Here is a 14,886-nt window from a genome sequence, read left to right as displayed (position 1 = left end):
GTACTTCCAAGCACATGTGGGATGTTTACAAAATGTTTCCTGTGTACCAGACCTTAAAGGAAGCTTTAATAAACACCAAAGAATTGGTTTCACACAGACTATAGTCTCTGATCCATAAAATTATAACTGGGGGGGGGTGGCAGAATGCGTGAACTGTTTTTGGTTTTGTTTTTAGTTTAAATAAATTGAGAAGGAAGGGAGGGAGGGAGGAGGAAGGGAGGGAAGCCTGCCTGGGATTCTCTCCCTCTCTCTCCTTCTGCCCCTCCTGTTGCCCTCTCTAAATAAATAATAAATAAATAAATAAATAATCCTATAGGAACTTGAAAGGAAAAATGGACAAAAGTTGTAAATAGATCCTTTTCAGAAATTAGCAAACATTTAAAGAAATGTTCAAAAAAAAGAGAAATGTTCAAATGTTTTAGATATTGAAGAAATACAAAATTAAAACAATAATACACATCACTTGCACCCTCGTCAGAAAGGCAAGAATTAGAAAGCTGGGTAAAGGCACAGGCTGAGAATTATGATGGCTACTGGCCTTCTCGATGATAGACATTCATCATATCCTACAAGAACCAACACGTGGATCCAGGCCAGCCTGAAGCTTCTTGCTGCAAAGCTGGGTTCTCAGTCTCACCCTATTCAACCTCTTATCATGACTTAGATGCAGAAAACAGGCTGGGAGGGCAGGTAATATCTGGAGGATAGCATCATGATTCAAAGGATTTCTGCAGGCTAGCCAGACCATGTTGGAAGTGTGGTCCTCAGGGGCGCCTGGGTGGCTCAGACGTCGAGCGTCTGCCTTCGGCTCAGGGCGTGATCCCAGTGCTCTGGGATCAAGCCCCACATCGGGCTCCTCCGCTATGAGCCTGCTTCTTCCTCTCCCACTTCCCCTGCTTGTGTTCCCGCTCTCGCTGGCTGTCTCTCTCTCTCTGCCGAATAAATAAATAAAATCTTAAAAAAAAAAAAAAAAGGAAGTGTGGTCGTCAGATTAGCACCATCAGCATTACCCGGGAACTTGTTAGAAATGCAAATTCTTGGTCCCCACCCTGACTTAATGAATCAACTCTGGGAATGGGGCCCAGAAATCCGTGTTTTAATAAGCCCTCCTGGTGGCTCTTATGTCCGCAAGAGTTTGAAACTCAAGTTTTAGACCGATGGGCTATTTAACAAGGATAAATGTAAACCCCCTCCCTCCACCCATCCATCCAAACCCAAAAAAGAAAAAGAAAAAATAACAACAACAACAACATTATAGACAAGGGACATAAGTCATTTCACAGCCCTTGTGCAGAAGGCTTAGAAGATTTAGAGGGTTTGTTTTCTTTGGTTTGTTTTTTACTATAACCTTGAGATGAATTGTCGGTATATGACGGAGCTTTCCAAAAAGCCAATCTATTGACGAGCGTCTTGGTTACTTCCAAGTTTTGGCAATTATGAATAAAGCTGCTGTAAACATCTTTGTGCAGGGTTTTGGGTGGACATAAATTGTCGATTCCTTGGGGAAATACCAAGAAGCACAACTGCTGGATCATATGTTTGGGGAATGTTTAAGTTTTGTAAGAAACTGCTGAACTGCCTTCCAGAGTGTCTGTACCAATCATTCTGCACTCCCACCAGCAACGAACGAGCATCTCTGTTTCCTACATCCTTGTCAGCATGTGGTGTTGTCAGTGTTCCGGATTTGGGCCATTCTAATAGTACCTCGTTGTGATGTTCTGTTTTGTTTTGTTTTTTTAAGATTTTATTTTTAAGTCATCTCTACACCCAACATGGGGCTCGAACTCACAACCCCGAGAGCAAGAGTCGCATGTTCCACTGCCTGAGCCAGCCAGGCGCCCCATCATTGCTGTTTTAATATGCATTTCATTCCTGATCTATGATGTGAAGCATCTTTTCATATGATTATTTGCTATCCCATATCTTCTTTGGGGAGATGTCTTTTCAAACCTTCTGCGCATTTTTAAGTCAGGTTGTTTATTTTTGCATTGTTGAGTTTTAAGAGTTCTTTGTATATTTCAGATAATGGTCCTTTATCAGAACTGTCTTTGGTGAATGTTTTCTTCCAGTCTGTGCCTTGTCTTCTCATCCCCCCCAGCAGTGTCTTTCACAGAGCAGATGTGTTTACATTTCATGAAGCCTAGAGTATCAAGGATTTCTTTAATGGATGGCACTTTCGGCGTTATATTTACAAAATCATCACCATACCCACGGTCATCTAGATTTTCTCCTGGGGCATTTTCTAGGGTTTTATAGGTGTGCCTCTTACATTGAGGTCTATGAACCATTTTGAGTTACTTTTTCTGAAGAGTTTAAAGTCTGTGTCTAGATTCAGTTTTTTGCATGTGAGGTCCAGTTGTTCCAGAACCATTTGTTGAAAAGGTGATCTTTCCTTCGTTGTATTGCTTTTGCTCCTTTTTTTTTTTTAAAGATTTTATTTATTTATTTGACAGAGAGAGAGACAGCCAGTGAGAGAGGGAACACAAGGAGTGGGAGAGGGAGAAGCAGGCTTCAGCAGAGCAGGGAGCCCGACACGGGGCTCGATCCCAGGACCCCGGGATCACACCCTGAGCCAAAGGCAGACACTTAATGACTGAGCCACCCAGGTGCCCCTGCTTTTGCTCCTTTATCAAAGATCAGTTGACTGTATTTATGGGGATCTATCTCTGGGTTCTGTAATCTGTTCCACTGACCTACTTGTCTATTCCTTCACCACTATCCTGATGTCTTAATCACTATAGCTTTATGATAAGTCTTGAAGATAGGTTGTGTCAATCCTCCAACTTTTTTCTCCTTCAATATTGTGTTGGCTATTCTGGGTCTTTTGCCTCTCTATTTGGCAGTCCTTTTTACGTCTTTGTTGTACACAAAACAACAAAACATCTTGCAATTGATGACACTTTAGATTTGATGACATGTGATAGTTTCTTGTAGATATTTCCAGAGATATCTTGTACATATAAAAGCAAATACATAAATGCATTATTTCCCCTTCAAGTTTATTGTCTATAATGTGAGGCAGATCTTTAGTCTTTAAAAGGACCTGAGAGAATTTAAAAATAAATGGGAATGTCTGCCCCCTGATGTGTGTTGAGGGGAATTTTTCCATGTCAAATATGGCCTTTAAAAAAAAATTATTTCACATCTGCCATGAGCAAGGCTCTGAAGACAGAATTCCTGACCCTGTTAAGTTTGCAATCTGATAGAAAAGACACAAACACATAATAGATTATGCTTTGATGTGTTCTCTATTCCAGGTTTATACCAAATGCTGTTATAGCATAAGGAAGGGAGCAATTAACACGCCCTAGGGATGAGAGCCAGAGTAGAACTCGCAGAGTGAGTGCTATTCCACTGGGGTCTTGAGGTATAAGAGATGTATCGAAGAAGAGAAAGCAGGAGACGCACTGCAAACAAAGGGAATGTGTGATTAAAACATCAAAGGGGTAAATGCCAAAGGGCATGCTGAGAGCTGAGAAAGGTGAGGTTGAGTGTGGAGTTGGTGAAGGAAAAGGAAGCATAATAGGGAGTAAGGTTGGAAAAGCAAATTGGAACCTCTGAATCTGTAAATGGTCTTGCATATTATTCTAAGTGTTTGGATTTTAACCTGTAAGCACTGAGTTCTGGTAAAGAGTTTTTTTTTTGGTTTTTTTATTAAGATTTTTAAAGTTTTTTTTTTTTTTTTAAGATTTTATTTATTTATTCAACAGAGATAGAGACAGCCAGGGAGAGAGGGAACACAAGCAGGGAGTGGGAGAGGAAGAAGCAGGCTCTCAGCAGAGGAGCCCGATGTGGGGCTCGATCCCATAACACTGGGATCACGCCCTGAGCCAAAGGCAGATGCTTAACCGCTGTGCCACCCAGGCGCCCCTAAGATTTTTAAAGTTTATTTCAGAGAAAGCACATGAGGAACCTGGGGGAAGTGGGGTAGGAGTAGAGGGAGAGGGAGAAGCAGACTCCCCACTGAGCAGGGGGCCCCACATGGGGCTTGATTCTAGGACCCTAAGATCATGACCTGAGCCGAGGGCAAATGCTTCACTGACTGAGCCACCCAGGCACCCTATTTTTTTAATTTTTAAAGTTTTTATTTATTTTTTTAGTAGGTTCCACACCCAACGTGGGGGTTGAACTCATGACCCCAAAATCAAGAGTCACATGCTCTACCGACTGAGCCAGCCAAGCATCCCAAAGAGTTTTAAAATCAGGTACAGAAGAGCTCAGATCTGAGCTTTAGAGAGAGATCCTTCTGGCTGTGGCGTGAAGGACAGACTAGGGAGAGAAAGACCAGGGAGACTGGTGAGGAAGCTACAGGAAAATCGCAGCTCAGATGATAGGGAAAGTGGCAGAGACTGGCAGTTGTCTCCAATTATCCCTTCTTCCCTTCTTATAAGAACAATAGAATCTGAAAATATCAGCTGGGCACATGACTATCCAGGATAAAGACTACATTTCCCAGCCTCCCTTGCAGTAAGGTGTGGCCATGTGCCTAAGTTCCAGTAAATGGGATGGAAGAAGTAATATACATAATCTCTTAGTGGTCTCATTAAAGAACTACCTGTAAATTCTCCCCTGCCTTCTAGTTGTAATCTACGAGTGATGGCAAGTCATCTGGGACCAAGCTAAGGAAGATGACTTAGTGATGGCAGAACAATGACATGCAAGGAGGCTAGATTCTGTATAACTTCCACATATAAACTTCCAGATATAACTTCCATAAACTTCCAGATCAGCCTGTACTGCTTATTCCCAGATGACTATGGTTTTGTGATGGGGAATAAACTTTATCTTATTTTAGTCCCTGTTACTTGGGGGTCTTTGTTACAGCAGCTGAACTTCTCCCTTTCAAATACAAGAACCTAAAAAGAGGTGGAAGGCATTGGGCACGGTGAGGAAATGATGAGTGAATAGTAAGTGAGACAGTCAGTTAAGTTGGAGACACAGAAAAAAAAGGGGGTCTTGGAGAAAATATATTGGGATATACTGGGTTTGAGTTGCCCATAACGGTTCAAGGTAGTTTCAGTGTAAACATCTTTGCTGCAAGATTCTCATGGCATAATTGGCCATAAGGCAATTTTGCCATAAAAGATAAAGAAATAACTGTTGACAGTTTGTTGGTTTCATCAACTGGTTAACAGTTTCACTTCTCCATTGACTCAGTACTCCCCCTTTTGTAAAGTAATCTCTACACCCAACATGGACCTTGAACTCACAACTCCAAGATCAAGTGTGGGATATTCTGTCGACTGGGTCACCCTGACACCCCTAAAGGAGCTGGCTCCCATTTTTGTATTATATAAATCTTAGCCCTCATAATGGTCTATACAGTGGTACAGAGCATGGAACCAACATTTCCCACAGAACTTTGGAATGTCTATCAGGATATTTGACAATATGCCAAAGACAAACAACAGTGTGAAAGGCTTTCACGACATAATACAAAGCTCAGTTACAAATATGCATCCTAGTATTTGGAAACTGATACGTCTCTTAATAAAGGAAACATTTTAGCAAATAAAGGAAAAGCATGATGCCAAATCAGGGGGACAAATGAAGCAAAAGGGAGAAAAAGTATAATACTCTAAAACTATGAAAGAAAGACTTTGAAGACAAGTGCTTAAGTACAGTCCACAAAATAAAATCAGTTATTTGCACAGTATTGACAGGAATCTACGCTATACATTTTGAATGTATTCAAATATTTTGTATGTCCCAATAGTCTTTTTAATTTTGTTGTTCATTTTCCATGTTTCATTATGTCCTTTTTAATGAATGCCCCTCTTTATTTTTTGTGATTTTTGTCTTTTATGGCAAAATTGCTTTGCAGCCAATTAGTTATGCAGCAAAAACTCTTGCAGCAAAGATGCTGATAATGAAAATGCCAGACATGGCCTGTGACACAGGCCTGAGGAGATGTGGATACACATGAGCAGAGCTCAAGAGAGAAGTAGGGATTTGGTCTAAATCTGGGTGCCTGGACATATAGACTATACATGGAGCCACGAGAATGCCTTGTAAGAGTCTGTTGAATAAGAAAAAGGCCAAGGATAGAAACCTGCCTGTATCAAGTATATTCAGCTGCAGGGAACAGAAAACCCGGCTTTCATGGCTTAAACAAATAGGGTTTTATTTCTCTTATAATAAGAAGTTTGGAGGTGGTTGGATGTTGGGGGTTAGTTAAAGTGGCCCAGTGATGTCAGGACCAGCAAGTATCTCTGTGATCCTCTTGGCTTTCCCTCCTGCTTGTTTCTTCATGGTCATAAGGTAGCTGCTGTGGCTCCAGATATCACATCCATGTTTAAGGTAAGAAAAAGGAAAGCAGGGGCACCTGGCTGGCTCTGGTGGTAGGCTAGCATGCAACTCTTGATTTCAGGTTGTGCATTCGAGCCCTACACTTTGGGTGTAGAGATTGCTTAAAAATGAAATATTTGAAAAAGATATTTTAAAAATAAATAAAGAAAAGTAAAGAGGAAAGCAGAAGACTTTCCAGGGGTCTTCAGCAGACATTTCTGTGTGTGTCTCATTGGCTGGAAGTATGTCACATGGTCACCTTTAACTATATCTGTAGTGGAAACGGTATGCGAGAAGTAATTGGAAACACTTGTTGGCTCAGCCAGTGAATAGTGTCTGAGGAACACGTCTAAGGGATATTAGAGGTAGAGATGCTACTGAAGACTGAAGACGACTTTGGGCCTTGTTCCTGTCATGCTTCTTCCCACCTAAAGGCCTTTCTCCTCTGCTTGGAAGCTCCACTTGCTACTTCTCACCTAGTTAACCCCTTACCCATCAGCTCAAGTCTTCAGCAGCGCTTTCTAAGGAGAACAGTCCCCCAACCTCACCTGGCAGATCAAACCCCGTAATACAGGCTGTCAGGGCACTAGGTGCCTCCACTTGGTAGCACTGGTCATACTTGAAATTTCACTGTTTCATTTATTTATTTATTTATTTATTTATTTATTTATTTATGATTTTATCTATTTATTTATTTGAAAGAGAGAGACTGAGTGAGAGAGCATGAGCAGTGGGAGGGGGAGAAGCAGACTCCCCGCTGAGCAGGGAGCCCAACATGGGACTTGATCTCAGGACCCTGAGATTGTGACCTGAGCCAAAGGCAGTCACTTAACCAGTGAACCACCCAAGCGTCCCTCATTGTTTCCTTTAAATGATCATTGGAGTCATAATTGTCTCTCCTACTAGACTGTAAAATCTTTGTGGGCCTGGGCCAAGTCTGTGTTTGATCACATTTGTCCCAAGTGTTGGGTACGTAATGACATTCAGTAAATATCTGTTGGATGGAGGGATGGATGGATGGAGGGAAGGATGGAAGGATGGGTAGATTTTTCAATTGAGGGATTTGTGCCAATTTTGGCAAATTTATTTTAAAAAAGTAATTTTGAAGAGAGTTTTCTCAACAAAACATGAGTATATTTTTTTATGGAACATCAGTTTGCTGAAAACTAAGGGCTATAGTGTAGTTTAGGCCTCCTATGAATATATTTTTCTTTTACTTATACTCATGAAAAGAATATTGAATAAATTTATTAATATATTCATAAGAAGTATATATTCATATTCATTGAAGATATTAAAGGAATTTTTTAAGTGAGCAAATCAAAATATTCAGAAAATGCAGCAGACTGACTTTAGGTGACTTTTTCTGCTTCCAGCATCAACAGCTCTTTGAAGAATTTAGAAAGAGGAGGAATGGAGCGAGACAGGGCCATAGCTTGAGGGGGAAGCAAGGCTGAGGGAAGCTGTTTGGGGACAGCTGTGACTCAAGTGGTTTGTTGGCTCAAAAGGGGCAATTCAGAGAAGAGGGAACAATGGCTGAGGGGAGAAAGAGGGAAGTGGATGGGGCAAGGATTTGGGGGACTGGCTGGGAGGGGGTGAACCTTAGGAAAAATAAGTGGAAGTGGACTGTCACTTCGCTGGCTCCCAATAAGCCACACCTTCCAGTGTTCATGCCTGTGTGTTGTTCTGCACTGACTTTGGGCTTCGGCCAATGGGGCATTAGCAGGAAGATGCCAGCAGACACGTGAGACATGCTTGTACACTGGGCTTGTCCTGTTGGGGTGCTGCCTCTTGGAACCCAGCTGTCATGCTGCAGAAGTTTGACGTAGCTATGTCGGGGGTGGGGCACAGGAAGAGGGTCCCTGGGCTGACAGCCCCAGCTGAGCCCCCAGCCAACAGCCAGCATCAATTTCCAGCCACGCGAGCACACGCACGCTCCTGGAACTACATCTTCTAGCTTCAGTGGAGTGGCCCCAAACGATGCCATGTGGAGCAGGGATGAGCCGCTCCTGCCAAGCTCTGCCCACGTTGTAGAATCATAAGCAAATACGAGTGTTGTAGGTTTTTTTGTTCTGTTTTGTTTTTAAATAGTTTATTTTTTTAAGTTATCTCGACACCCAATGTGGGGCTTGAACTTACAACCCCGAGATCAAGAGACATGCTCCACTGACTGAGCCAGCGGGTGCCCAAGTTTTGTGGTTTGATGTCAACAAAGTTTTGGAGTGTTTTGCAATGCAATCGTAAGAACTGCTTTTTCTGAGTTTGGGCTTGAATTCTGCTTTATTATAATTTATTTATGATATGCTTCTGGTAATTCTGTCTGGGCTCATCAGCACTGACCTGGCAAGACCACTTAGGGTTTCAAGACTCCTGGAACTTCCTTGAAACCTGGACCCACTGCAGCGGCTTTTAGAGCAGTGGTTTAAGGTCAGGCTACCTGAGCTGGAATCCAGTCTTGGCCATCCATTGGCTGTGAGATCGGGGTCAAGCCTATGCCTCTGTCGGGGCTTCTGGGGAGACGTCACTAAAGAGAAAGGAGGTCATGGAGGAGAAAGCCAAGGCAAGGGAAGGTGGATTGGGGCAAGGGCCGATGCCCTGCTGGGGAAGCCACTCTGCCCTCAGCCCGCTCTGCTGACCACACAAGACCCTCTGCCTCCATCCACAGGGCTCCCCTCTCCCGGTCCCTACTCCTGAGGGACAGACAACAGAGACAGGACTTGGCAGCAGTGGGACAGTCACAGAATAAGGGACCTGAAACCTGGCAGGGCACAAGCATCTTGCCCTGCCTGGAATCAGAGGCATAGCTGGGGTCCAACATTAGGGGTGGGGCTGGACGGGGGTTGGGGCCAGAGGTCCCCTAGAGTGTTTGGTTGGTAGGGGAGCCCATCATCATCTTCATCTCCACCACCACCACCACCATCACCAACATTGTTGACATCCACTGAGCCGTTACTATGTGCTGGGTAGCAGTCTACGCCCTTTACAGGCGTTAAGTCATTTGCATGCCCTCTTTATTTTATTTATTTGAGAGAGCGCGCACACATGAAGGGGGAAGGGACAGAGGGAGAGAGAATCTCAAGCAGACTCCACGCTTAGGGCAGAATCTGACATGGGGCTCGATCTCACAACCCTGAGAACATGACCTGAGCTGAAATCAAGAGTCAGACTTAAACGACTGAACCACCCAGGCCCCCCTGTGGGGACTGTCATCTCCTCATTGCAGCTAAGGATCCATGGGGGAGAGGGCTTTGTAATTTGGTGAAGGACATGTAGCTGGTAAGTAGCACAGCCAGGATTTGAACCCTGGCAGTCTGGCTCTCAAGTCTGCTCAGAACCACTCAGTGATACCATCTCAGACTTTGAACACCTTCCCCACAATCCCATGGTCTTGCTTTTCCTCAGTTCCCTCAAATATCTTTTCACCAGGTCAACACTTTAGCTTAAAAATTGGAAAGCTGCTGTGTTTGGAGCAAATACTCAGGGTGCAATGCACCCCACCACCCCTGCTCCCCAGCCAGCACTCCCGCTGCCCCTGCCTCCTATGACATCTATCGGCCATTTGCATATGTTCTTTAGAAAAATGTCTATTCATGTATTTTGCCCACTTTTAATTGGATTATTTGCCTTCGGGGTGTTGAGTTTTATATGTTCTTTCTATATTTTGGATGCTAACCTTTTATCAGATATGTTGTATGCAGATATCTTCTTCCATTCCGTAGGTTGCCCAGTAGTTTCGTGGATTGTTTCCTTCAATGTGTACATCTAAATTCTTACACTGAAAGCCACCTCCTCCATGAAGACTTCCTGCTTACTCCCTTCCTGGAAATGCATCCCTTCTTTCTTAACTTGCCTAAACTCCTTGGTTTTCCCACTCTCATTGCACGGTTTGCCACGATCTGCATTTGTGCTTGTGCTGATTATTGGGATGCAACCCAGGGCTCTTCACAACACCCTCAGCGTGGCCCGGAGTGACACAGCTGGGGACAAACAGCAGTGAGACATGGAGTCCCTGAGAAAGTGACAGTCCACCCTGCCTGAGCTATTCCTGGCACCCGAAATCAAAGCACGATTGCTATTGGCAAAAGAGTTGAGGTCAGGGGCAATCTACAAGGTTGGGATAAATATTTCACTATATTTATTGATGAGTTTTTTCCCTCCTCCTCATATTGTTACTTTTGCTACCCCTCCAAATGTACAGGAAGTTGGCTCATTGTCTCTGGGCAAGGCTGTTGCCGGGCAGAAAACAAAGATCACCAAATACCAGTCCTCTGCCTTGACTGTCTCCTTAGGTCTATTTTAAGTCCTCGAGTTTGAGAGGCTTTCCTGGAGCAGACAAAATGTCTTGGAGAAAGGTGAAAGCAGCTGGGCACCCCCTCCCATCGGACGGACACTAGGCCTGGGAGGAGGGAGAGGTCCCAGGTTCCAGGAGCAGGGCAGACCTGGCCTGGCTCCCTGACAGACCTCAGAAGCTTCATGCACAAGCCTAGGAAACGATGGCAGGAGAGTATATCTGGGAGCGGGAGCTAGTTTAGATGGAATTTGCGGAGTTTGGAGGCAGAGGGCCCAGGGGGCCAGGACTATGGACATCTCAGCAGTAACCATGTGGAATTGGTCCAACAAGATGGCTTGGCACAGTCTAAGATCTGGGGGCTGGAGTGCAGCAATGGTGCGGGGGCAGGGCAATAGGGAACTCCTCTCCAAGGAGAACTGCAATGAAGTGTCCCCCCAGTTCAGCAGAATAGTCGATTTACGAAAAACAAAGTTAACACCATGTGCGCCTGTGTTTGCAGCCTGAGATTTCTACCCAGCGCACCTGTTCTTACAATGTGAGTCCTGGGGGTCCAATCTGTTCCTGTTCCCAGCAAACTCACTGGGGCCCATCTGCTGGGGCAGGAGGCAGAGGGGAGGGGCTGACTTTTCCTGAGACACCAGATGACAGTTCCCCAGGGAGCTAATCCTGCCGCTTGCCCAGTCCCCTCAGCTTCATGAGTCAGGGAGCTTGGGAGAGCATGTTGAGGGAGAGAGACTGAGGGAAAGGAGGCTGCATGAAAGTTGGCCTAGTAGGGGGTTTTCCGTCCGTTTCAGGGTTAGCTACTGCGCATGTGCTATGTGCCAGGTCCTAGGCTAGGCGCTGACGGATAAGGAAAGGAAAGAATGCGGGAAAGCATTGTGTTGGAGCCTGGCATACGGTAGGTGCTTCGTAAATGCTGCATCCCCCATGCTCTTCCTGGAAGGATACGAGATAAAGCAAATACGTTTCATCCTCAAGGATCTGAAGCTCCTGTGAGAGGTCAGGACCCTTGTGGACGTTTCTCTACAACCCAGGCACAGTAAGCAATGTAGCCCAGGCCCAAGGATCCAGGGCTCCAAGGGAGGAAGAGAGATCCGATTGAGGCTTCACGGAAGAGACACCGTGGGAGGGTTGAGTGTGTGTCTAGGAGAGGTGGGACATGAGGAGGGGGACAGGGACAGGACTCATGGGAAGCTGTCAGGAGACTGAGCCACAAGAGAACACATTCTGGCAGTTTCTAACCTCCAGAGTGAAAGTTCATGTACAAATCAGTTGTTTGGAATTCGGAATGCATTTTCCCATGGGAGCAATACCGTAAATGGAGGCTGGGTTCTCAGGCCAGAGGGTGGAAGCTGATATACCCCACAGTGTTATTCATCAAGATTACGCATAACTAACTATTCCCCAGATCAGGGCTCGAGAGATGGGAGCCTGTGGCACAAATCCTTTCCGGGTGGCTGGACCTGCCTTAGGCCAAGGTGGTCTTCTTGTCTGTGCTTTGGTATGGTTTAGGAAGGGATTAAACTTAAAAAGGCATAAGGTTAGTTTTAATTGTATTCAATAACAAAGTTACCCACTGACATACATTTATAATTACATATTAAAGGAATAGTCAGTTTGCAGGAAGTAGAGATGAAATAAGGTCTAAATTGCTATCAAATCAGCAGCCGGGCTAGTCTTAGAATTTTACAGTGGCCAAAACGGTTCTGTTTGATGTAAATACTTCCTAATTCCTAATCCAGTATGACTGGTGTCCCTATAAAAAGAAGGAATGTGGACGCAAACACCCACACAGGGGGAATGCCAGACGAGAGGACGGTGTCCATTATGTTTATGCTTCTGTGAGCCAAGGAATTCTCCGGATTGCCAGCAAACCACTCAAAGAGGCATGGACCAGACTCTCCCTCACAGCCTGCAGGAAAAGCCCAATCCTGCTGATACCTTATCCTCAGACACCTGGCCCCCGGCACGTAGCGTTTTACACTCCTGTTAAGGTTGTGCTAATTTGTCACTGCAGTTCTAGAAAGGAATACAGCCTTTACAGTGCTAATAGATAACGTAACATACAACGTAACCCCATCACCTCTGTTACAGCTGGGCCAGGGGTCTCCAACAAAGGCAGCCATCGGCAGGACACGGCCTGCCCCTGGAGCTATGCCCAGCACGCGCTCCCAACACCAGCCACCCAAGCAGTTGGGATTTCTTAAAGGATTTAAAGGAAGTACATGGGGGGTGCCCAGCTGGCTCAGTTGGTAGAGCATGCGACTCTTGATCTCAGGGTTGTGAGTTCGAGCCCCACGTTGGGTATAGAGATTATTCAAAAATAAGATCATTAAAAAAAAAAAAAGGAGGGGCACCTGGGTGGTGCAGTTGGTCAAGTGTCTGACTCTTAGTTTTGGCTCAGGTCATGATCTCATGGTCATGGGATCCAGGCCCACGTTGGGCTCCACGCTCAGCTTGGATTCTGCTTGGGATTCTCTCCCTCTGCCCCTTTTGCTCATGCTCTCGCTGTCTCTGTCTCTAAAATAAATAAATAGATCTTTAAAAAAAAAAGTGTAAGACCCTCAGAGAAGTGGAACACAGGTGGCAGAGAGGCGCTGAAACCAGGAGCTCCATAAGCAGAAGCCATGGAGAAACCATGCACGATTCCCCAGCACCCGTGCAGAGTGAGAGGAAGCTCACCCCACTGCTTCTGGGGGGCTGGCAGAGCCCCGTTATCCTGAATAATGGTTCAACCTCCCAGATGCCTGGCATCCTCACCCACTCCCCTGGGGAGCCTTAGGATAATCTCACCCCTTCCAGGTGAGATGCCCGAGCTGGCCTCTGCCTCCCTGTAACCAGAGAAAGCCTAACGTGTTACGACATTATGACACACAGCACGTGACCCCTGTAAAAAGTATAGGAGACACAGACAAGGCACGACAAGAAAGCAGTCATCTGTGACCCCACCACTCAGAAACGAACACTGTGCCTATTTCAGTGTTCCTCCTGTCTCGGTCTTTTGTTCTATGCACATATTTTTACAAAATAAGGTAGTACTATATATGCTGGTTTAGATTACGGCTCTTGTCTAGCGTCTAATAAATGTTTTTCAAAATTTTTTAAGATTTTATTTATTTATTTATTTGAGAGAAAGAAAGAGAGATAGCGAGAGAGAGCACAAGCAGGGGTGAGAGGGAGAAGCAGGCTTCCCGCTGAGCAGGGAGCCCAACATGGGGCTTGATCCCAGGACCCCACGGTCATGACCGGAGCCGAAGCCAGATGCTGAATCGACTGAGCCACCCAGGCGCCCCTAGACGTTTTTCAAAACCAACAAAAATTTGCCGTTATTTGTAGGCAATGTTCCGTTGTGTGGGATGTGCATTAACCAATCTCCTCTTGTTAGAAATTTAGCTTGTTCCCAGTTTTCACGTTCATGCCCTTTGAGCTAACAGTTTTACCACTGGAAATATATCCCACAAGAGTAAAGCACTGGTTTCTGAGAGCGTTTTACAGAGATATTTATTGCAATATTATTTTTAAAAGATTTTATTTATTTATTTATTTTAGAGAGAGAGCGAGAAATGTGCCTGTGGTGGTGGGGAGAAGCAGGAGAGAGGGAGAGAATCATCAGCCAACTCTGCACTGATTGCAGAGCCCAACATAGGGCTTTATCCCACACCCCTGAGATCAGGACCTGAGCTGAAACCGAATTGGACACTTAACTGACTGAGCCCACCCAGGTGCCCCACAATATTATTGATAATAGCAAAAATCACCGGGACAACCTGGATGTCCACCAACAGGAGAGTGGTTTAATAACTTACGGCACATTTGTATGATGAAATTTTGGACTACTAGTAGGGGTGAGATGGGTGAATATTATTTATACAAGTGATCATGATATATTGTTAATTGAAAAAGTAGGTCACAAACTAATTGCATAATGTGATTTTTGCTTTCAATTTAAATTTTGTAAACGGAGGTGGGGAACCCCTATATGCATTTTTCCATATTTGCATCTATGCATATCTCCATGGGGGGAAATAACTCAGGAAACTGTTAATATTGTTCACCCCAGGAGGTGGTGTTGGAGATATTTGACTAGTTACAGTAACTATGTATTGATTTTGCAACTTGAATAATGTAGTAGGAGACATTTTAAGAAGTAACAGAAAAAAAGAACGCCATGCCCCAGTGCAGGGATTACGGGAGGAATTTGAATGTTTAAGCCATTCAGAAATGCTTGCAGCACAGTGCGATGAAACAAAAAATTTAAAAACCGCAATCAGACAGATCCAGCAATGCCCCTTACTCCTCCCTGACCC

The 14,886-nt window shown here is 44.8% G+C and overlaps 1 non-coding gene across 1 annotated transcript; it reads left to right on the top strand.

Moving 5' to 3' along the window:
- The first annotated feature begins 12,813 nt into the window (after nucleotides 1–12,813).
- TRNAK-CUU lies at nucleotides 12,814–12,886 on the top strand. Its single transcript has one exon. It is a non-coding gene; the product is annotated as a tRNA-Lys (tRNA).
- The last annotated feature ends 2,000 nt before the right edge of the window (nucleotides 12,887–14,886 follow it).

The sequence above is a fragment of the Ailuropoda melanoleuca genome, chromosome 9, assembly GCF_002007445.2.
Source record: "Ailuropoda melanoleuca isolate Jingjing chromosome 9, ASM200744v2, whole genome shotgun sequence".
In the NCBI taxonomy this organism is placed as follows: domain Eukaryota; kingdom Metazoa; phylum Chordata; class Mammalia; order Carnivora; family Ursidae; genus Ailuropoda; species Ailuropoda melanoleuca.
The sequence above is the reverse complement of the archived record's forward strand: the minus strand, read 5'-3'. Positions and strand labels throughout refer to the sequence as shown.